Raw genomic sequence first — 4701 nt, forward strand, 5'->3', positions numbered from 1 at the left:
GATACCGCGTCGCAGCTCTTTGAAACAGTCCGTGAGTATTCGTCTCACGTTAGCGTCTTTGTAGAAAGTCTGGATCTGTTTAGTTACACTATTCGGTGACCGGGGCATGTGGTTATTTTTGCACGCGATGTACGTTTATTTGTTTGATACATTTCAAGGACGCACATTTTTGGCATTTGTTTACCGGGTGACCTATGAACATGATGTGAAATTCACAATACACGCATGGCACCTTAGCGTTTGTATGGATATCCTGGCACTCTCTGATTGACATGAAGTTAACGTTATGAATTTCATGATGCTAAATGATTAGTGTATAGAAACCATCTTTTGATACACATAGTGATATGTTGATTTGTTCCTTTTTTGTAGAGTTGTCCCCTGAGGAAGGGCTTTCTAATTAGCCCGAAATGCATTGGGGAAGGAATTATACTGGATTATGTTGATGTTTGATATACTACCGGAACTTTGAGTTTTGTGGAAACCTTGATCAAAAATTAAATACTTTTGGAACCCCAATATGAGGTGGAATTAATTTTGATGACCAATTGAAAAGACTTACTCGTCTGAATTATAAGCTGTGCAACAGGGTGTCTCCTTCCAAATGGGAGGAGCTTTGCATTAGTTCATACTTTCGCTGGAAGGCACAGACAGCGTCCAACCCTGCTCGCACGCTACAGAATCTCACTGTTGATTAGAATTTGAATTATCGCTGTGCAAGTCCTCAATCTATTGCTTGTCTGTAGTTACACAAAGACTAGAGAATGATGTGGTGGGATGTTGCCGAGATTAACTAACAGTCCATCCATCACCTTTAGTTTTTCTCAATGATCAGAGCACTGATAAGGTTTTTGCCCAGTGTGAGTTCTTTCATGTCTAGTGAGAGTCATTTTCAGTCTGAAGCTTTTTTGGCATGCAGAACACTGATATGGTTTATGCCCAGTGTGGGTCCTTTCATGTACAGTAAGGTTGGATTTATCACTAAAGTTTTTCCAGCATTCAGAGCACTGATACAGTTTGAGCCCAGTATGGATTCTCTCATGTCGAGTTAAACTGGATTTGTCACAGAAACTTTTCTGGCATTCAGGGCACTGATAAGGTTTTTGTCCAGTGTGGGTTCTTACATGATTAATTAAACTGGATCTGTGTCTGAAGTTTTTTTGGCATTCAGAGCACTGATACGGTTTGAGCCCAGTGTGGGTCCTTTCATGTACAGTAAGGCTAGATTTCTTACTGAAGCTTTTCCAGCTTTCAGAGCACTGATACAGTTTGAGCCCAGCATGGATTATCTCATGTCGAGTTGAATTGGATTTGTCACAGAAACTTTTCTTGCATTCAGAGCACAGAAAAGGCTTTTGCCCAGTGTGTGTTCTCTCATGTGCAGTGAGATAGGTTTTGTGGCTGAATCTTTTTTGACACCCAGAGCACTGATAACGTTTCTGCCCAGTGTGGATTCTCACATGTTCAATGACAGAGGATTTGTGACTGAAGTCTTTCTGGCATTCAGTACACTGGTTGGGTTTTCGTCCAGGGTAAGTTTTCTCATGTTTAATGAGGTGGGATTGATAACTAAAGCTGTATTCACACTCATTGCTCTTATTCGAGTTGCATGTATCTCCAAGTTGGGTTTGTTCCTGAATACATGTCATCTTAAGACTGAATCTGATTCCAGAGTCTGTACTTGTTTATGTTACACTCAACATTAACTTATAAACTACACTGCAGATGATCGTCTTCACATTTCTATTTATCTAATGATAGCTTTTCCCTGGAGATCATTTTCCTACCTTTAAAAGGCACCTATCTAACATGGCTTGTAAACTTTCACTGAGGAGCCCCTTGTGTTTATCAAAATGCTTCTCATGGATTCATTTTCTCCAAGTTATGCCCGGTGATTTTGCGACTCCAGTTTGTCACATTTGATTTAGGAGTTTTAAAAGCACTGACGAGGTCTTTGAGGTTTAGTGTTTGCCTGTTACGTGTATTTGTTCATACAAGTAATGACAGGGGATTAGAGTATGAAAGGGTGGTTTATGAATTATCAATAGCATAACACTGGCCCCTTTTAAGCTTTTTGTGCCAGTATATGCTTTTTGCACTCATCGGCTAAGGCTAAGGCAGGCACATGGTTGACTTTGGAAGTACGGGACTCTTGGAAACCACTCGGATCAACCCAAGAGACAGATTTGGTGGAGAAAATCTTCATATATTGGAAATGATAATCCAGGATCTTTGCCGAAAAGACATCTGAGAAAGAGTATTTACAATTACTTTCTTTTATACAATATTTTCTCTCTACTGAATTACAGGAGACGTGGACAAAAGCTTGCACTTGTAAACTAAGGTTATTAGTCTTCCTGGCAGTTCTGTCACATCAAACAGAATATGCAACACTGAGCATTCTCAAGTGCACTGCGTGGAGATCCATTGTGCCCATATGTTCGCCTCAATCTCAGTTACTGACACTTGGTAAACATTGATGGTCATTTTACTTTAGGGATTTGACAATTTTCACATTCAGCAATTTCTTCCGCTCCAAATTCCTCACCATTCCTGGCACATAGAATGTGTTTCTTCTCGAGAGCCCGAGAATGTTTTAACTTTCCTGGAAATAATTCATTTCATTGTGTTTCACTAAATTTAAACCTTCTTTTTTCTGTTCATGCTTCAGTCACCTGCAGAAATGGAGTCAGAAATTATAAATGAATACAAAGAAATAATATTTGTGACCTTATACTTTGCACAATGAAAGTATTGACAAAAACAAGCTAGGAAATCAGTTGAGTATCATTTCTGATAGTGGGGAAACAGCTCGGGGACACTGTAGATCGGGAGCTTCGGATTACTGGAGCTCATGGATGTGAGAGCAAACGTATTTTAATATTTAAGAAAGAAACACAAGTTGCACTTATATTGTGACACATATTCTCAGAAGCAGCCAACACTATCAATTTACAATTTCATGGCAAAGGCTGGAATCACAATGAGATATTTGTAATACTTTTAATGAATTATCAGATGTTATTCACTCCCCTGCCACCTAGACTGTTAATCTATTCCTTTTTCCAGTGATCTAGGAAGGGACATTTTATTGAAGGAAGGAATTCGCCTAGTTGTAATCAATGCTTTAAATTCCACTGTAGACTGACGCTGTGTCCAGTTAGCTCAGTGGAATTCACCCTTTCAAATTGTGCGGATGATAAGGACTTACTTGGTGGCCCATAACTCATCATGCTCCTCCGACAGAACCCAGGCACTGCAACATCTGAAAAAGAGAAAAAAAACAGCACAACAGTAAAGGAAACGAAAAAGGGTCTAGAAAAGAAAAAACACAAAACAGAAGAAAGAGAAAAAAGGCTACCTTCCACTCCCACCACATGTTCCAGCACAGGAAACCGTGCAGCAGATGCTTGTGAACCCATTAGTTACTTCTAAACACAGCGCCCCCAAGGTCAGCACCAGGTGCGGCTCCACCGGTTGTAAAACACTAAAGCAAGCCCTGTGTGCATGTGTGTCCACGCACATATACTGTGTCTTTTGCTTGTAGTAGATAAGACAGAAAAGGATAGTTTAGGAGGACGTAAAGAGATGAAAGTCAGATCCAGAGATGAAAACCGCCGAAATAATGGACAGAGGGAGGATAGTATCACATGGTGTAGAGGAGGAGACACATGTGAGCATAGTTAAAGAACTGATGGGCAAAACTGACCAAAAAAGGAACTGAACCTGCACTACACCCCCCAACATGTTCCAGGAGGAATGTGGCTCCATCAGGTGATTATCAGAATTTTTCATAAAAACAAGAATAGTGCACAGAGGGAGTCAAATGTTGAAGTGAAGAGACAAAAAAACAGAGATCAAGAAAGGGAATAGAGAAAGAAGAAACAGGGGAAAAGGAAATCTAGAGTTATAGGAATCCTTACCTGACAATTATTTTACTTTTTGTTGCTCCAAGGGTGGCAGCCATGCTGCACTTCCTGGTCATCCCAGAATACCTTGAAAGGAAGGATAGAAATGGTTTTGCGTCAGACGACTATCACACTTCATCCCATTTTCCAAATAACCGTCCTGAACTTACAAAAGAAAAGAATCTCTTGTTCTCTGGAGGCCATTGTGAAGCAACTATGGTTATGAATACATTCTTTTTTGATTCACCAAGAGCCATGATCCCTTGCTGGAAAAGGTCTCTGTGAATATAGAGTGCACCCACAGTCTCGGAGAACAAACCCTAACAACCCAGTCCACGTCTTCATAACCCCATCTTTCCTTTTACAGCCCATGAAACTTGGGAATCAAAACAATCTCGTTTGCAAAGGTATGTTAAAGTCCTTGTATATAATTCTGCCCCATTAATAAATCAGTCAACCAGACTCTTAGATTTATACAAACCATGCTCCCGGAGCAACAGCAATTCAAGCCAAGCTGATGCAGAGTTCGAATGCTGAGCAATGGAAGCAACAAAGCATCAACGTGTTGGCTCTTTTTATTTATAAATGATCTGAAGGGATGATGTGGAGGGTCAGTATAAATAAATCCTTCACAAGACAGAGCTTGGAACATTGAATGTTTAGACCTCCATTGAAGACAATGGAGCAGCAGAAGCCTATACAACCTGATATAGGGACGCTGATCTCAACATTACAATGTCCTTATACACAGCCTCTTCCCTGCTTCTTCCGCTGCCGTTGGAGCTACAACAAA

At 40.4% G+C, this 4701-nt stretch overlaps 1 long non-coding RNA gene across 1 annotated transcript; it reads right to left on the reverse strand.

Annotated features, from left to right (window-relative positions):
- Window positions 1-1027: 1027 nt before the first annotated feature.
- Window positions 1028-3991, reverse strand: LOC147737452 (uncharacterized). The gene is made up of 3 exons (XR_015299331.1): window positions 3924-3991; window positions 3212-3265; window positions 1028-2675 (listed from the first exon to the last, which is right to left on the reverse strand). It is a non-coding gene; the product is annotated as an uncharacterized LOC147737452 (long non-coding RNA).
- Window positions 3992-4701: the final 710 nt, after the last annotated feature.

This window comes from Lissotriton vulgaris, chromosome 1_1 (genome assembly GCF_964263255.1).
Source record: "Lissotriton vulgaris chromosome 1_1, aLisVul1.2, whole genome shotgun sequence".
Lineage (NCBI taxonomy): Eukaryota > Metazoa > Chordata > Amphibia > Caudata > Salamandridae > Lissotriton > Lissotriton vulgaris.